The 19,470-nt window shown below is 39.5% G+C and overlaps 1 long non-coding RNA gene across 4 annotated transcripts in view; it reads left to right on the top strand.

Annotated features, from left to right (window-relative positions):
* The window catches only part of LOC143685860 (uncharacterized), a 29,553-nt gene extending 14,041 nt beyond the window's left edge, over nucleotides 1-15,512 (top strand). For 2 of the 4 annotated variants that reach the window (XR_013176779.1, XR_013176783.1), the window contains 6 exons: nucleotides 1,663-1,789; nucleotides 3,710-3,857; nucleotides 6,144-6,352; nucleotides 13,038-13,148; nucleotides 13,880-14,146; nucleotides 15,240-15,512. This is a non-coding gene — a long non-coding RNA (uncharacterized LOC143685860). The remainder of the gene's footprint in view (nucleotides 1-1,662; nucleotides 1,790-3,709; nucleotides 3,858-6,143; nucleotides 6,353-13,037; nucleotides 13,149-13,879; nucleotides 14,147-15,239) is intronic. The other 2 variants (XR_013176781.1, XR_013176784.1) reach the window with 2 other exon arrangements.
* The last annotated feature ends 3,958 nt before the right edge of the window (nucleotides 15,513-19,470 follow it).

The raw sequence follows: 19,470 nt of genomic DNA, 5'->3' as shown, positions 1-19,470 counted from the left end.
CCTTCATCGCTCAATTTTTTCACCTCTCTTCAGTGGCAGGTTTATTCCAGGGCTCACCCTGACCCTGTTTTCCTCATCACCAGTCTTCTTGAACTGAATCTGCTCCTACGGACTTGAATATTCCTTACAAAGAAGGGCAAGCTCACACGATTCATCCTTAATGCCGTTTAAAAATTTTTTTGTTGATTCATTAATCATCCACTGAGTGTCAGTTTGCTGCCAGGCAGTGTGCTGGTCACTGTTTCATGTAACTCTGCATCCATCTCAGCTACAGGACCCCATTTTCATAGCAAGGTGACCTGAAGCAAAAGCTCTGTCTGCCTCTGCCCTTTCCACAGCCAGTGTCCCTGTGTGCATTGTTGCTTGGGTGGGGAATTAATTTGCTTCTGAATTGCTTTCCTTGATGTTAAGTATGACTTCATTCATAGGAATCTTGGCTAGGTGAGGTAGGAGGAAAAGGTAAGGGTATAAACTGTAGCCTTCACAAATCAGTTAACCCCCTAAAAGGTATAGATGCACTGGTATTTTTTTGTGTAGCATAGAACAACGTTAGGAAATAGTACTTTTTTAAGGGCTTTTTAATCTCTAAGGTAAAATAAAGGTGTACTATAAAGCCATATGGTAATACTTTTACAACAGCTGGGCTGAGACAATGTACTGCTAATTTGCACAGTTCTTTTATGTAGGTCAAAAATTTTTCGTTGGCTAAGTGCAAGGGTATTATTGATTGCTAATGCTGACCCTGGTATTACGATATTCACTGCTAATTATATAAACCAGTACACTGCCATCTTTGCAACCATTTTTCTTCTGCTCTAGGATATTTGATCAGAAGAAATTCCACCTCTGGAACAACTTGTATTAGGTTAGCCAGCCCCCTGGGAAAGTTTTAATTTACAAGATCCTTTTTTTAAAAAAATCAAATCTGTTTCAAAGAGATTACATTATAAATGTAAACTTCCTAATGAGCTTGAGTGAAATGCTGCAGGCCACAACTGGTGAACTTTGAAAGTTTTTACCCTTTTCCTCTTTCCTATATATATTTTATGTAATCTGTATCCTAAGCCCTATAAAGGGACCAGCTGTTGCTCATGGTGAACCAATGCTTATAGCTAAATCCTATATTTGTTTCTGATATAGGCGACCCTTTCCTTTTAATTCTTTTCATTAAAAAAATGTTTACCACTAATAAACATAGCTAACGCTGTACTAATTATAGACCAGATGCCAGGCTAAGTACTTTTCCATAAAATACTTCATCTGATCTTCACAACAGGTTAAATAACTTGCCCAAGGCCCCCCAGTTATTAATTACATTAAAAGAAAATGTGGTCCTTGAGCTTGCTAGAGATTCAGATGTTAAAAGAAACACTAAAAGTATGAGGAAATCAGAGATAACTGCAATTTAATTCATAAAAAATGGTAAATATCCATATTTAGCAATGAGAACATCGACATACATGATTTTGGTTTTAAACTCTTTAGTGTAAGACTAAGAACTTTTGACTAATTAGCGAATCTATTAAATATTGACAGTTGCCTTCAAATATTGGCAAATGCCTTCCACACAATAACCTGTGTACATCATTCTAGCATGTAAAAATATTACTATTTTTGTCTGGCACTAAAGACTTTGCAGAAGCCTCCTGATCTATTCTTCAGGTGACCTGGTTTCAAATACTGGCCTGATTAATATGTGTATGGCCCTGGACAAATCTCTTCAGCTCTGTGGATTCCAATTTCTTCATGGAAGGGAAAGAAGGAGGGGTTGGATGTTGCCATCTCTAAGGTAATTTATAATCTCAAAATTATATGGAATGCTTAATTTAAAATCTCCAAAAATCTTAGTCGCGTATGCCCAAATAAAATTATGGCTTTTGAAATCTGGCATGTAGCTCTGGTATGTACCTACCTTGCTGATTTGTTTCTTTCCCCATTCATTATCCCCATTTGACGCCATTTAGCTGCTCTACCCTCTACAACTTTTCTCTGAAATACCAGTGACTCTGCATCTGTTTATACTCCTTGAAATAGAACTTCTATGTCTTTCGCAGTAAAAAAGAGGGTTAATTTCAAGGAGAAGCTGACAGTTTCCCAGTGGTTAGTAAAAAGAGGAAGCCCAGAGGAGGGAGGAACTTTTAAGCAATCCTCCTTTGGCAGCTATCCAAGTTTCTCTCACTTTCTTCTTTCCTCTTCTGCTGGCTGCAGTAAGTAAGCCAACCAGGACTACAGCAACGGTGCTCCTTCTTTGCTCAAAGCCAAAACGTTTAATATCCAATCTGTGCCTCCTCATCCCCACCCAATCCCCAGTTTAGGGCTCAAAAGGAAAATAACATACCACAGGCCCCCGAAGCCCACAGCTTCATGCCCTTCACGCGCGACCCAGCTGCACGGCACACTCCCTCAGCTCCCCTTACAGCAGTGGGCCCCCCTTCGTTGTAATTTCTCATCTAGAATTTCATCTAGAGATGAAATTATCCCAGAATAATGCCGATTCGCATGGGCGATAGACGCTGATGGGGCCGGACCCAGGCCCGGCGCTAGAAGACACATACGGGTCTGAACCCACATTCCCGGGGGTGTGAACCCGTCTGTAAGCAGGACCTTGGCAGCTGGTATTCAAGTTGTGGACTCATCTGTGAGTAAGGATCCTCAAAAGTCCTTTTTGATGAGGCCTGAGTGAATGGGGGTGGGCCCTGAACCCTATGACTAGAGGCTTTGCAAAGAGCGGAAAATCAGACACACTCAGAAGAAACAGTAAGTTAGAGGAAGCCAGAGAGGAGAGAGAGAGAAAGGGCCGGGTGAGGGAGAGCTGTCATCTCCAGAGTACTGCCAACCCCGGAGATTGCATGGCCTTGCCACATTTTGATGATGGACTTACTGCCTTCACCACCATGAGAAGATCCATGCTTGCTGTTTAACACAGCACATTGTGTGGTATTTGTCATAGCAACCCTGGCAAACTAAGACAGACGCTAACGTAATTCATGATGTGGAAGAAAGGTAAGGGAGGCTCAGAGGGAGGGAAATAGAGGAATCAGAAAGAATAAGAAAACTCTTTTTGATATGCTGTACATTGGAACAGTTATCATGTAATGGTTTGCAGCAATAATATTTAACTATCTTTTCATATTGAAGTTCAGGTTTTAAATGAGAGTATAGGCAGTATTCAGTACTTATTAATTTTGCTATCTTTAAAGATACCGTGTATTTATTTCTGAATTTGAAGATGATTTCCTTAAGGCCTAAATGGGGCTAAAGCCTTATTGGAATGACCAGGTAAATTTCAGGGGAGGTGCTAAGGGAGGTGAAATGCACATTCTGAAATGTGGATTTCTGGAGGACACCTCCTGCATAATAGCTCTACGAAGCCACTCTCCCTGCTCTTCTTAAATGCACCCCAACACTCTATGGCAGAAAGTGACAGGAAACAGAGGCAGATCTATTCTCTCAGCTGCGGTGTTGGTAACTAACCATTCTGGCCCCAGCTGGCTCCGCCGCCTGCCTCCTGCCTTCCTCTCCAGCCGGGAGCCCGCTGCTCTGTCTGTGAGGCAAACTGTTACTTTCTGCTCTGGAGATGTCCGAGAGGTGACCAGGAGATGCACTTTCTCCTCTTTCCTCTCCTTCAGAGGTCAATACCATTATTATCAATCTAATGACAGGGATCAACTGAACTTTCTGAACTGCTGATGTGAGACTTTCTTTGTAGGGCAAGCTGAGCTTTCCTGAGAAGATGTTTTGAAAAGCCCTTGGTGGGGGAAGAAGCTAGCCTGGGGCACCCAGTGTTGGTGAAGAGAAGGCAGAGCCCTTGGATAGGGAAGGGAAGGGAGCTGGGGCTGAACTCTGTGGGAGGAATGGTAAGAGGCTTGTGACCTTGTGGTTGGTAGCAGGAAGGAAAGACTTGGCAAAGAGACCATTTATTTTGTTTTTAAGTGAAATGCCGGCGGGGGCTGTGGGATGTCACCTATTCACCCCAAGCCACAATCCCATAAATTTGAAAAATCATATACTTAATGTATCTGGAGTTTTTATGAAAGAGAATGTAGGCAGTTGTGTTTCTGACAAGATTGGCATTGCTGAAACGTAGTCAGGGGAAGGGGGTGGCATTTGCTATCGGGGTGTTATTATTATTATTATTATGAAGGTAATTAACCTCCTGAATTTCTGGAGGAAATTTCCTCTCCTCTCTTTCCGCATTGGGGTTTCCTACCATGCCCAGCCCCCCCAGCATAAACACCAGGTTGGGGTAAGAAAAGTTCTTGAAAAGAGCCCTCTACAAGTGTGAAAATTGTCACGAGTCACAGCAAAGATGTGGGCACTCATTAGTATTAACAGATGTTTAATAAATTACGTTGAATTTCCTTAATCTTTGTATAAATATCAGTTGCACGTTATTACGCTCTGTCCAAGCTCCTGGTCTACCTGCAGTTGGAGCGCTGGTTATATTATTTTAGCCTGAGAAATCAAGAAGGAATGTAATCCTGCGTTGTTTAAAATTTACCAGGAATCCTTAGTTGATGAAACAACCGTTCTTAGAGGCCTCATCTCTGTTATCCCGGTTTTAACTCAATACAGAAACTATTTTGTGAAAATGGATTGCAGACACAAAGAAAAACTAATTCCAAACCCTCCAGTCAGGTGGAAAAAAAAGTCGCTGGCCCTTTTTCCAGGGATCTACAGCAGTGCTCCCGGAGCCAGGCGCTCACACAAGGCTCCCCGCCTGCCCTGCTCCTGGCGGACATGGCCGCTGGCTGGAAATAATCGTTTTTAATAATGCAGATCATCACAAGGGCTCGTGGGAAATCACTCTAAATATTACCCTTGGACTTCAGTATAGAAATATAGCAAAGGGAAATTGTCCCTATGATGCTCAAGGGTTAGAATAATATGGAAAAACCAACTCAGTGCAAATAATTTATTGTCTCTGCCATGCTTTTTGCATAGCACAGCTTAAACTGTCATTCACTGAAGGGCTATTTATACAGTCTGAAATTCCAAAGGATTCCTGGATTTTTGTTCTTTTACCCCTTTTAAATGGTGCATAATAAGGTACTCTACAGAGGTCTTTTGTAATGAATGTGGAGTTGTTTAGTTTGGGCACCATCAAAGGGATGGAAGAACAGTAACTGCTGTTTGAAATTTTATATTATAGAAACTATACTCTGCCCCCTCTTGAATTTGTTAGCATCTTTAAAATAAACTCTATCCCCAGACAAAACCAAATAAATCTTTGTATTCTTGACATTTCACTGTAGAGGCCAAGGAGAGGTGTAAATAGAAGCCCAAAGGAATAGAGGAAGTAGTTTTCCCAGAGGGGTTTTCTGGGGGAGATGTGCGACTGTTGTTGAAGTTGTTTTTCCTTAAACGTGGCCAAGTTTTTCTTGGCTTCTTTGGCTTAATTATAATGCCTGCACGCTAGCTAGGCAGGCAGCGTTCAGGTTTGAGTTCCAGAGCTGTTACGCCAAATACCTGCTAGACAGCTCAAACTGGACATCCTGCAGGAGCCCAGCCCAACATGCTCTGAACTCTTCCCTCCAAGCACCCCCACCAAGTACCTGCTATTTCCCCTTCATTTCTTGTTTCAGCAAGTGGCCGAATGATTTGCCCACATATCCAAACCATAAACCTGTGACGGCAACGTGGGGAGCAGGTGAGGAGAGAGGAAGAACATTTAGTTCAGTTTTCGACATGTGGACTTTCAGGTCCTGATAGTTCTTCACAGGTAGTTACAAATATGGCTCTTGATTTAGGAACTGAAATACAGGTCAGCAGCAGTCATTTACAATAAATTCCATCTTCATATGATAGGTGCATAAAATCTTATAGCTAACTCTTAAGATATTTTTTTTTTCTATTATCCGAGTCCTTTGATCAATTATTTTTTGAGCAGATGATCAGAAATATTCTTACTGGTTAGTTACCAAGTGGAGTGCTAGGCTGTGGTTTGATATCTCATACCAAAAAAACCCAACAAGGTGTATGGGATAGGGATCTGGGGTGACAAACTATTCCACCGCTAAACTTCTTGCACTCAGTAACTTATTTCTTGGTTTTGTATAGATCTATCATTTGGAGACATTTATCCTCCTCTCCCAAACACAAGATGATTTTTGTAATTATGTATGACTCACACTGTTTTGCAGGTTTCTCAAGAGTGGGGATACTGGAACAGATTACTGATGGTTCTATTTATGGTTCTACATTCTGATTAAGGAACTGGCAGGCAATTGCTCAAACTGATTATATCTGCCAGATTATAATATTATCTTCAAGGCCATCTGAGAACCTTGGAATGGCAGGAGATCACCAGACCCACTATTCCTGATCCCGTCAGGATCAGGACATGCACTTGGTAAGAAATAGATGAAGAAGTCGGGGTGAAGGACAACTTTACAGAACAGAAACCCAATCTAAGACTATTCTGCCATTCTCCCAAAGAGTTCCTTAGCCCTCCATAATTCCTGAACCTAAATGTCTGTTTAAAGGAAATAAGCAAAACATGCTCCTGATATTTTAATTGCATCCAGTAGGTTTCCCAAGTATTTTGAGTTAAGAAGAAAATGGCAGATTATTTGGGTGAGTTCTTGGTCTTGAGTTGAATAACCACTTAATAATCATCTAAATACATATAAAATTGTGACCCAATAATTGACTGAAAATGTAAGATAATAAAAGCACTTCTTCCTCCTATTCTAATAGACTGTTTAGGATTTACTTGCATCAAGTGCTTTGATTTTTTTCTCTCTGTTCAGTCTACATGCGAAGATATATTTATTCCCTGGAAAGAGTAATCTGTAGTCAATTATATTTAACAAGTTAACTCAATTGTAAATGATATGATATAAATGAAGATTAAAGCTAATTTAAGGCTGCATTTTTTTTACTACTGTATAGATTAGCGTTGGAAGATTCAAAAGGAACTATGTTTTTGATTAAGGTTTGGTGTAGGCTGAAGGGTTTCAATAAGATCATTTTTATAAAATTGAACTGGAGCCAATACCTACCGACAGATAACAGGATATACTAAAGTCATAATAGACGTTCAAAAATAAAATCCTTGAAACCCTTTAATCAGGAAATAGTTTGTGTATGTATCAGAAAGGTTACTTCCATCTGCCACAGTCCCATCACGGCCACACCCCTCTTGTCCCCTACTCTTAATGCACCACATCACGCACCGTGGACTGTAGCTAATATTGCTGGCTTCCTAATAACATCACCTGTGCTCAGTTTGCATGCCCCGTCTCCCTCAAAATTCCATATTCATAATTCACGCTGAAGGCAAAATGGTCTGTCTAAAATACCATCCTGATCATGGCCAGTGCTTTCCCTGCCATAACTCTCCTTTGGCCTCAAGATGGAGTCCAAACTACCATGACGTAAAATGCCCTTTAGGATCCGTCCCCTGCTGGCTTGGTGTCATCCCTCACTACCCACTCGTCCCTACCTCTTCTATCCACCCTCCTTATGCTCTGTGAATGCACCAAGCATTCTCTTATCTCCTAACCTTTCCAGTGCTCTAAAAATCTCTTTCTGGAATACTCGTCCCCCCCACTTCCATTCTCATGAATCTGATTTAACTCTCCACAGTGCCCGAGGCCATGATGTGGAACTAAAGGATCTTTGGGTTATGAAAGACGGCTTATGTCTGTCTTCCCAATTAGTATGTAAGCTCCCTTAGACTGGGATTGGATCTTGTACAACATATCTCCCACCTGTAGTTCAGTACATGAATTATGTGCTAAACCAATATTTATTGACCCAATGAGTGAAAAAATGGGCACATGTATGCATGTATAAATGCTACCATTTGGCCCTATACCAAATATTGTGCTTTTTCTCAAGTTGCTGATAAATTGGTATGATCTGACAAGTGCCCAAATATCCCCTTACAGGCACTAAATTTCTCTGGACCTCAGTTTCCACTTCTTAGACTACTGCTTATAATCATAAGTGATAATATATTTGGTAAATTTTTAAATTATATATTTTATTTTAACAAATATTAATTTTTAAATTATATTAATGGTAAAATTATTATAAATACACTTGCTGGCTGAACAAGTTTTGATAAAGGCTGGTCAAAAAGCAGAGTTTCTAGACCTGATCAGAGCAAAATTTCTCCTTTCACTGCTATTAAAAAAATAGCCTTTAAGAATAGAAGGGTTCTGCCATTGCAAACGATAATGGTAACACGTGAAAGAAAAAATACACCATGCTTTAAAATATCTTCTCTAATCATTATGAATAATTTGGATACTGTCCTTTCTCTTGGTGCCATTACCATTTGAGAGGTAAAAGTAATAAAAGTATTTGCAGAGTATATGCAGATTGAGTTGTTTTCAAAAACTTTGCGAAGTATAATCTAGGAATGCCTAGAGTGTATAATGATAGTGACTAAATGCACACACACAAAAAAGAACTTTATGAAGGCAAACACTGTTTTTCAGGCAGGGACAGAACAAAAATGTGTTAGTGAAGCTGAATTTTTCTGGAAATAATATTTTTATAATTTTTTGACTTGTATGTATTAGTGATGTTACTTATAATGTGACCAAGAACATGCATCTTAGTGTGTATATATATATATATATAAATATATTGTTTTTCATATGGGCAGGCACTGGGAACCGAACCTGGGTCTCCAGCATGGCAGGCAAGTACTCTGCCACTGAACTACCGTTGCCCACCCTGTATCCTTTTTTTTTTTTTTTTAGCTATAAATAAGAGTTAGGGAATTTTAAGTCACAAATAGATGACTGAACTACAACTCATCTGTCATACTTCCAATGATCTTAAATTGCATTTAAGGCCCATACCTCTACAGAAAGTGAGAGAAGAATGTGTACAAAAACCAACGTATCAATAAAATTGATGAAGAGTTATTAGACATCAGTTGTGAATAAGGAATTCATTCAGTGTCTCACACAGTTAATTTTTGTATCTCCCATCCCTCATTGAAATCACCTTTTTTCTAAATATATATATATATGTATATATAATTTTGCAACATTTAAAGAAAACATAAAAAAAAAACGGTAGAAATAACTGTTTTTTCCCCTGAACATTTAGAAAGCAAGTTGCCAACCTTATTTATAGCTTAAACATAATATTTTAAAATTTCCTGCAGACAAGGTCAGTCTCCTATATAACTAAAATATAAACCACGATTAAAATAAGTAAATTAACATTGATATTTTCCTACCAGCTCACTCTCACACCCCATTCTGGTTTCACCAGTTGCCCCAATAATGACTTTTATAGCAAAAGAATTCAGTTCAGAATCATGAGTTGCATTTAGGTGTAAGTCTCTTTAATCTTTCCTCTTTAATTCCAGTCTCAGATTCTTTCTTTGACTTTCATGACCTTGATACTTTTGAAGACAAGAGGCCACATGTTCTGTGGAATGTTCCTCAATCTAGGTCTCTCTGCTATGCCCTTATGATTAGGTTCATATGATTAGGTTCAGGTTCTCCGTCTGTGGCAGGAAACCCACAGAAGTGAGGCTGTGGTCTGTTGCTTCACTGGGTCCTACTGGGTGGCTTACGATTTCTATTTGTCCCATTACTTATGATGTCCACTTTGATCATCCTGCTCAAGCTGACTCCCCATGCTAGGTGTACCTCCCCTACTGCGTGCATGCTCCTCTCACCCTGCTGGGGCTCTGACACCCTAGCTGGAATTCCCCTCTGCAGGAGTGCCTTCTTTAGCCTGCCTTGCTCTCTCCCATTAGGGCTTTAGAGCTGAACTGTTTGCAAAGGAAGGGGAGGTAAGGAAGGGAAAGAGAAAATGTCTTTGACATCCTAGACATTATATACCCATAATCTTTAATTAATGAATTAAAAAATAATATATCCAAAAAAATATTTGCAAAGCCCCCTGGGACAATGTCGAGAAAGGGGGAAAACTCAGCGTCCCCAAGTGGAGAATTCTTGATATTCTCACAAGCAGTGGGGACAACCAGAGCAATAGATGGAGCCCTCGATCTGGGGGTTTGTTCATACGAAACTTGACCCCACAAAGGATGGGCTAAGCCTACTTAAAATTAGGCCGAAGAGTCACCCCCAGAGAACCTCTTTTTCTGCTCAGATGTGGCCTCTCTCTCAGCCAACACGACGAGCAAACTCACCACCCTCCCCCGTTTACATGGGACTTGACTCCCAGGGGTGTGGACCTTCCTCAGAATGTGGGACAGAAATCTTAGACTGAGCTGAGACTCAGCATCAGGGGATTGAGAAAATCTCAGTCAAAAGGAGGAAGAGCGAAATGAGACAAAATAAAATGTCAACGGCTGAGAGATTCCAGAGTCAAGAGGTTATCCTGGAGGTTATTCTTACACATTATATAGATATCACCTTTTTAGTTAAGGCATAATGGAGAGGCTGGAGGGAACTGCCTGAAAATGTAGAGCTGTTGTTCCAGTAGCCATGTTCTTGAAGATGATTGTATAATGATACAGCTTTCGCATGTGACTGTGTGATTGTGAAAACCTTGTGTCTGATACTTTTGTTGTCTACCTTATCAACAGATGAGTAAAACATATGGATTAAAAATAAATAAATAATAGGGGGAACAAATGTTAAAATAAATTTAGTAGGTTGAAATGCTATTGATCAATGAAAGGGAGGGGTAAAGGGTATGATATGTATGAATTTTTTTCTGTTTTCTTTTTATTTCTTTTTCTGAATTGATGCAAATTTCTAAGAAATGATCACGATGATGAATATACAACTAAAAAAAGTAATATATTCATGCAATAAAAAATGCATCCTTTTGAAAAGGTTTAACATGAAATCATGCTTCCCTTAGACTTTTGGTCCTCTTTCTCAATGAAATGTCCATATATTTCCTTGCACACACATTGATAAATGTGCATATGTATACCCTTTTATTTATACAATTGTGAATGTGATTTTCTTGAATAATGTAATTTGTAGATCTTTTATATCAGCACATACAGGGATGTTATAATTTTTTTGAAAGACTAACATTTATCCGTTATTGATGAATGTTTTGCTTTTTAAAAAAAATTTTTATTGTATAATATAACATATATACAAAGCAAAGAAAGAAAAAAGCAATCGTTTTCAAGCTCTCTTCAACGAGTCATAACAGGACAAATCCCAGAGTTTGTCATGGGCTACCATACCATCTGCTCATATTTTTCCTTCTAGCCTGCTCCAGAACATAGGAGGCTAGAAGGAATATTTCTTTTTATCATCACAATCAATTTTTTTCTTTTTTGTAAAAAATAACATAGACATATATATATATAAAGCAATGAATTTCAAATCACAACACAGCAATTGGTTGTAGAGTTTGGTATGGGTTACAATTCCACAATTTTAGGTTTTTACTTATAGCTGTTCTAAGATACTGGAGACTCAAAGAAATATCAATATAATGATTCAGCAATCATAAGATTGGTTAAACCCTACCCTCTCTGTATAACTCCACCATCACTTTTGATCTTTTATCCCACTCTTTAAGGGTATTTGGGCTATGGCCAGTCTAACTTTTTCCTGTTGGAAGGGGCTGTCAGTAATATGAGATAGGGAGATGGAACTAGCTGATGTTCTGGAAAGGCTGGGCCTTCTAGGTTTCAGGACTTATCTGGTCCAGGGACCCATCTAGAGTTTGTAGGTTTGTAGAATGTTACCCTAGTGCATGGAAACTTTGTAGAATCTTATATATTGCCCTAGATGTTCTTTAGGATTGGCTGGAATGGTTTTGGTTGATGTTTGGTAGGTTATAATAGGTAGCAAGGGCTAACTGAAGCTTGCGAAAGAGTGACCTCCAGAATAGTCTCACAACTCTATATGAACTCTCTCAGCCACTGATGCTATATTTTCCCCCTTTTAGTCAGGATGGAATTGTTAATACCATGGTGCCAGGGCTGGATTCATCCCTGGGAATAATATTTTGCTTTTGTTGTTGCTGTTATTGTTGTTTTTTTTTGCCATTACAGTTTTCAGTGGGACTCTTTTTCCAAATACTTTGGTGTACTTTTAAAACTGTGTTTATAGCATAAATTCATGGCTTTGGGATTTCTAGGTCAAAGGGCATGTGCATTAAAGTTAGAAAAGTATTACCAAATTGCCCTCAAATTTTGTAACAATTTATGCCAACATCAATTTTCTCACATTCATGTTTGCCAATCCATTAGGAGAAAAACGGTTTCTTATTTCGTTCTGATTTGTATTTATCTAAGTGAGAATAACATTTCATATTTCATATTCATTAAATTTTTCTCCCTTTCTTTGATCATGAAACATTATATATTCTCTCTTAAAAGCTTGCAGAACTAAAACCCTCATTATTTTTTAACATTTTTCTGACTCTTCTGTATAATTTATTTTTTTTCAGATTAACTTGACAGTAACAGTTACACTTGAAATGTTAAGATTTTAATAAGGACCACATTACATTAATAAAGTATTTAGAGAATGGTGACAACTTTAAAATACTGTCTTTATATTAATAAACCTGGCTTTTAAATACATATGAAATTCTATGCAAACGTTTACAACTTCTAGCAATATTATTTCCCATAGTCTTTTGAATAGTAGCAATTCAATTCTGGGAAAGTATGCCTTGAGATTACCTATGGAATAAATTGCTTACTGAAAAGTTAGATGGATTTTTTTTCTTTCTACCAGTAATTGCTGCACATGAACTGTTCACAAAGCAGGGTGCTATTTTAATGCCAACCCTAGAAACAAACTCCTCGTGATTCGATTAATCTGAAGCATTTGCTATGTGAAAAAGATCCACAACCTTTATGTTCCTTCCTCACACTCCTACTTTGTCCGAAAATGTTTGCCTTTTGAGACTTTCTTTATGAGATAAGCTTCATGAGGCAATTCCCGGGTTCAGATATCAATCATCACAGAAATTACCCACAGTAGGGATTATTTTCTAGGTAGGATAAGGGGGGTAAGGTGGGGTTTGGGGGAAGAGGTAGAAAAATGGGAACATAAATTATAAAAAGAAAAACTTGCTTTATCCAAAGTTTATCAATTTTTCTTCTACTTCAGGTAAACAAGATAAATGAAGCAAGTGACAAAAGGTAAGAAAGTAGGAGATCTAACGTGGACTCTGGCTTTCTATGCTTGCATGTACTTCATGACACCATTGTTATTTTACAGGTGAAAAAATATAGGCCCAGATGCTAGACTAAATTTCCAAAGATCAAAATCACAGACTTTGCCTTAAAGACCTGGGGCTTGAACTCAGGTCTAGCCTGAAGTCAAACCATGCTCTAACGATAATGAAACAGTGCTCTTCAGAAAACAGTGGTCGCAACTGAGGAGAATAGCAAGTAAGAGACAGGTGGTCATAGACAAGAGGAGTAAATGAATAGCATGCCTGAAAGAGAAGGAATGAATTTCAACAATACTGTCTTTCCCAGTTATATGCTGCAGTCAGTTATATCTGGCATAACATATCCCATTGCACAAATTGTTTCTATTACAAACTTACTTTTTTATGCCCAATCATGCTGTTTCCCTATAGCTTGAATTACATGATCCTTTCTGTGACAGAGTTTGTTAGCAAGCTAATTAAAAGACTAAATTTCTCTCTTTATAAAATATAATTGTTTTTTCTCTTATTTTATAAAGAGAGGGATAGCCAGAGGGATACAAGGCTAAACATCTGAATTGTATAACAGGCAGATTCTGCCCACTTCCCTTTCTATTCCACCTCCGCTAATTTAGCTTTGCCCCAGCACCATCACCTTTCTATGTACATACCCACCCTCATTTGTCAGGCTATAACTGGTAAGCTTCTAGAAAACAGGGAACACAGAAACTTAGATTTAGAAAGCCCAAGAGGGGATATGGAACACTGTCTCTAACAATGTCTGGTCAATACACAGCCAGGAGCAATGCCTGGCATAACATGTGAGGCCAGTCTCCTGAAGACATCTTCTCCACGGATACCAAGGCCTTCACTGCTGACCACGCCCAGTGCACAGCTCAGCCCCTTCTGGAAACCGAATCCACAGCCCCTGCTTTTACTCTTGCTGGAATGAATTCAAAATATCTTTGTACTTCTGGCTCCCAAACCTAACTCCAAGGCAGGGGATTCTGATTGGACTCTGGGTTCAAGCCTGCCTCCAAGCTTCAAGAGTCTGAGAAAACAGGTAACTGATGTATATGTGGGGAAAAATGTTAATCATCCACTGTAATCTGTCAGGGTCCCTACATGGAATGCATCATTCCAGGTGGCTCATGATCAGTGCAGTATACAATGCAATTATCCACCTTGATCTGTGCGGAATACTTAATTATATTAAAGCACATGACAAGATTATATGAACATTTTTCAAATCCACATCAAAGGGTTGATTCCTAATTATGCTTGCAGTTAACTGTAACCATAAAACTTGTTCACCTTTCCCTGTTGTTTAGCCATGTGTTCTCCATCCTATATTTGTACAGTTGTGTGTGTGTGTGTGTGTGTCTTTTAACCCAAACACAGAACTTTATATTTGGCCCTGCTAAATTTCACTTTGTTAACTTTGGCGGGGCTTTCCAACTTGCTGCAATCCTTTTGGATACTGTTTCTTTCTTCCAATATAGTAACTATTGCTTCACAGTTTTGTGTCTTACACAAATTGGATAAACATGCCTTTAATGTCTTTCTTCTAAATCCCTGGCAAAAATGTTGGAAAAAAAGCAAGTATAAAGAGCTGTGGAATACCACAGGCTATTTTCATCCGGGGTGGCATCAACCGTTAATTAATTTATTAAACCATGCTGACTAAATATAATTTATCTAGAGCTATATTAAACTCATGTTCATTCTTTTTAGTTTACCTCATGATCATGATAATGAAGAAAAGAAATAGGTGAAAAGCATTTAAAGGAAAACTTCTCTATAGTACGAACATTATATAGTCAGGAAGTGGGATGTGGTTAAGACTCAAGGAAAACATATGGGTGGACAGCATGATTTTAGGGAAAAAAATCAAATTAAAAAACATAGATCACTATCATTTGTACGTTGAAAAACAGTTTTAATATAGTGTCCCTATGAATCTGAGAGTATTTTAGAACTGAGTTCAGCAGACTTTTTCTGTGAAGGACCAGTTAATAACTATTTTAGGCTTTGCAGACCATTTACTCCCTGTTGTAACTACTCAGCTCTGCCTTTGTAATGCAAAGGCAGCCACAGATAATATTTCAGTGAATGGGCATGGCTGTGCTCCAATAAAACTTTATTTCTAAAAACAGGTGGAAGGCCAAATTTGGTCCAATGGCTTAATTTGTTTCAGAAGATGGTTTTCCAAGGGCAGTAAAATGGACATGTGGATTCCCATATGAATGATAATGTAACAATCCTCCTACATTTAATGTATGTTTTTATGTATATTTGACTCTTTAGAACTTTAGTGCCTCAGGTTCTTGAGAGCAATGACTCATTTGTTTCCTTCTGAACCTTGGTACCTACCAATATTACTGGAACTTGGCGGTCTCTCCATAACTATGTTTCAGGTCACAAATAAAGAGCGTTGAAGAATTTTGTTCAATCTCAGATCCATTATTTTGATCATCAATTGACGACTGCACTGAGTACATGTGGAGGTGCTGTTTAGAAGAGAATCAGCATTCTATAGGAGTGGTGGCCACCCAGAGCTCTTTCCCCAGCTCCCAGGAGTGATGCTGGCAGAGGACCCTTAGCTGAAACTTCCCTTGGGGATTAGGCTGAAGAGACCCACCTCACCCAAAGTCAGCCTCCCTTCCAGGACGCCCTCTATCCCATGACTAATTGACGTGGAGTTGTAAGGCCCAGCCCTTGCTCCTGACTCAGGACAACTCTGAAGGTCACTTCAGCGTCAGAGCTCCCTGGTCTACCCCTTCACTGAGATGGTATCACTGCTTAACTCTCATGCTTCTCAGTCCATCTTCCCCACTCCTGCTGCTCTCTGAGGCTTCCCTCTTCTCCCCTTGCTTTCCCTTCCCTTTGCATTCTTTCTGTTCCTTTATGGACCCTTCCCTTCCCCAGGTGCTGTTGATTCTGAAGTTCTCCCTAAAAATAAACTCCTGCACTCTAATCTCCATTACTGAGCCTGCTTCCTAGCGAAAGAAACCTGCGATGATAAGGATAAACTCTTTTATTTGAATTATGACAATAGCAATGCTCATGATATCCATTCAGGTTTTATCTGCCTTTAACTGATATTCCATATGGGCTAACCTGACGAGGTATGATTAAATGCCAGTCCTCTTTTTTAGAAGTCCATAGAAGGAAGACTCCTGTTGCCTTCCCAAATCAGTGCAGCTTAACTATTCCAGTTGAGTTTAGGTAACCACACCAATAAGTCACCATTTACATAATTTCATATACATGTCCTTATAATTCTTAAGTAGGCTTCAAGCAGCCGTGGCCATCATCTAGACCTCACCTACTCTCACCCCTTCTCTGGGGAAGTCACCAGTAGATACTAAATGACCATTCTCAGACCTCCCTGTACCCCCCTCCTTTCCTTCTGTGTGCCATTTCACAACCTGGGGGAGCTGCTAAGTTGTTCCAGTTTCAGAAAACTGGAGCATGCAGCCTCAGATGCTTACCAAAACAGGAATTCTCAGTAGTCAGGCCCTCCCCTGAGGTGGATAAAAACCACACTCAAACTGCATAAATCTGTCTTTCTCCTTCAACATGACATGAAGTGGGGTGAGCAGAGTTACCCTTCATTGCCCCTGACCCGGAGCAGTTTTCTGCCCCCCTGGGAAACTGGCCGTGATGGAACTCTTTCCCCTCCTCTTTTGGACTCTTTATGTTTCTAAGTGACAAGGAGATTATTTGCCCTTTCTGGACCCTTCATTTCTGTACAAGTAATAAAAGAATCATTTGCTGAAAGTCTCTGTTGTGCCCTGAACCGCTTTAGCGACTGCTCCACAGGCACCACCTGCCTACTGGTGTTGAGGGAAACCAAAACCTTACCCCACTGATCTTGAAAGTTCTAAATCTCTACCAGAAGGGACAATAAGTAAATCTTCACCGAGTTTATACTTTGGAAAGGGATTGTACGGAAAACTGGGGAGCACAAGAAGTAAATATAAGATTAAGTTTCTGCTGTATGTAGGATTACAACTTGGTTTTAGAGATGACACAAGTGAAAAGGAAATTAATACTTCTTAAAAATTAGGCAGGGCCTAATTAGGTTGTTAAGTGTGTGGGACAAAATAATCTGGGAAGGGGACAATGAAAGTGCTTTTAAAAGAAACGTCATTTTTTTCCAAATTGTTTTCCCCCAAATGATTTAAAAGTCATTATTTTGAGGATGACTAAAAGCAAGAGAGAAGATAAAAAGAAAAAAATTGAGAGAATGGAAGAGAATTAACTTTTATTTTGCACTTCCTAGGATTAAGTCCCTGCAAAGCATTGCTAATCATTTAATCATTAATTCTTTGTGAGGTAGGTTTAGTTTCTCATTACAGATGAGGCAACTAATGTACAGAGAGATCAAGGTATTTAATGTGAGTTGTATTCAGTGTATTCAAGTATTTAATGTGAGTTGTATTCAGTGTATTCAAGTATTTAATGTGAGTTGAATCTCTAATCCAATTCATTCTGACTCTAAACCATTTTTTTTCTATTTACACTACATGGAAAACACTTGAAACTTGCAGATAGATGTAAAAAGCCAGTAGTTTATATACTTTATAACTTTAACTGCAACTCAGTGAAGATGTTTAATTAATATTTGAAAATTTAGCCTCAAAGGAAAAAAAAACTAATAAACACAGTTCTAAATCTATCTTCAGAGCTTTCCCTAGAGACACAGTACTATGTGTATTTGGATTGGATAACTGTGAAGATTCTAAATTTTGTGCAGGCAAATTTTGTACCCGTCCAACATACACCACTTATTTGGTGGAAGGGGGTACTAATACAGCCCCTGGGCTGTGGTGGTTCTAGAAAAATAGTAAAATTCTTGTTTAGCAATTAAGAATTTGTAAACTGCAGGTAACTTGCATTTTCAAATATTGCTTTATAATTGTTGGTCCTAAAGTCAACGAAAATCACAACTGCAACTAGACCTTGGAAGAATGGATAGAATGTGGAACAGAAAAGGAGGGGGGTTGGGAAGAACACTTCACATACTTGATAACAAGCAAGTGCCAAGTATATGTACCTGAATGACAAATTGGATGTCTTAATTAGGCACTGGATGCAGTCAAGATCGCTACCAAAGGGGATGCTAGACCATAGGCAGATTACAAGACTCATTACAAACTCATCACACAGATTTAACAATCTCAGGCCCATTAAGGCAATTGAAGAATAGGGAGGTTGAGGAAGGGGCTTTCTTTAGCATACTACATTCTAAATGGATAAGGTGAGGAGTGGTTCCTTTTCGTGTCAAGATAAAAGAGAAGTTTCAGCAGGACCGTTCAGGAGAGCTTCCCAGGTCCCCCACCATTAGTTTCATTGGTATCTGATGCCTGCAGGAAGATCTAAGACCAAACAGACCAGCTGCCTACCTGATGGCAGGGCGCAGAGTGTGCTAAATGAGTTGATTGGGCTGGATGTTCAGAGTTCGTTTAGGCAAAGAGTGCTTGAGTGCTTCCTAGGGCCAGATGCAGTGCCATCTTAGTGCTTGTCCAACAGGGCCACCTAGAGGGGCGCTGAAAGCACAGAGTGAGCTCAGAGGACTTGAGAACTGAGTAAATTACTGTGGTCAAGAGACTGCAGGTGAGATGACCAGTGACTCGGTGGTTCATTCATATCACCTTGTGTGAGGTATGGTAAAACCGGGCACAAGTCAGGAGGGAGAAGCAAGGAGAGTTTTACAGATTTATTGTACTGTACTGTTCCCTGGAGAAAGCACAGCATGCTAGCGGGGCCACCCAGGTGAACAGAGGGGTCCATCACAAGGCAGGGCGCTTGTGTGTGTGTGTGTGTGTGTGTGTGTGTGTGTTTAGGAGTGGGGAGTGGAGGAACTGGGGACAAGTGCCCTTATTGTACTTTCACTGGACTGGCTGACTGTATCTGACCATGGCCCCGCTGCAAGTTAAGGTTGTTTAGTTGTAAGTAGCCTGGGGTCGGAACTACCCAGGGGTCATCAATGCATGGGGAGCCTGGTTACCTGGGGCATCTGTAGATATTAAAGCATCAGTTTACAGATGCTATAAAACACAGTGAGCACACAGGGGTCTTTGCACAACCCATTAAATTGCTTCATGAGAGAAAGGTTCTTACTAAATATCTTCCTTGTCACTCCTCAATCCCCATCCAGAAGGGATCTAAAAATAGTAGCTAGGAAGTGGAGAAAGGGATGTGTACAGTTACCCCCATTCCTGCTCCTCTTTTCCCATCCTCTGTCACTTTCAGCAGCTAGCTAAAGGTGCTAACTGGAGGAGCAAAGCAGTCTTAGTTTCTCATAGAGATTGAGTGTGGATAAAGAAATGATTCTGATATTTACACCGCTGAGTTTATATTGTGTGCCTATGTATAAAG

Source organism: Tamandua tetradactyla, chromosome 1 (assembly GCF_023851605.1).
Source record: "Tamandua tetradactyla isolate mTamTet1 chromosome 1, mTamTet1.pri, whole genome shotgun sequence".
NCBI lineage: Eukaryota > Metazoa > Chordata > Mammalia > Pilosa > Myrmecophagidae > Tamandua > Tamandua tetradactyla.
This window is presented reverse-complemented; position numbering and strand designations above follow the sequence as displayed.